Below are 288 nucleotides of genomic sequence, written 5' to 3' on the forward strand. Positions count from 1 at the left end.
TCCCCGGCCCGGCCCTGCCCTGCGGCAGCCCTGCGGCGCGGACCGCCCCCCGCCCCGGTTGGGCTCCGCAGTTCGGGGAAGGCGGGGGGGGCAGAGGCGCGCGCCCGCCGGCGGGGCCGGCGGCTCGGGGCGTGTCCCGCGGCCCGCGCGCCGCCGGCGCCCGCGGCCGTTGGCGAGGCCTCCGCCCTGTGGCGCGCCGGGGGAGGCGCGGTCTCGTGCTCGCGCCTTCGCCGTTGCCATGGCGCCGCTTGACGTCACGGGCGGTGCGCTGCCCGTGCGCTGCGGCGC

Source organism: Athene noctua, chromosome 2, assembly GCF_965140245.1.
Source record: "Athene noctua chromosome 2, bAthNoc1.hap1.1, whole genome shotgun sequence".
NCBI lineage: Eukaryota > Metazoa > Chordata > Aves > Strigiformes > Strigidae > Athene > Athene noctua.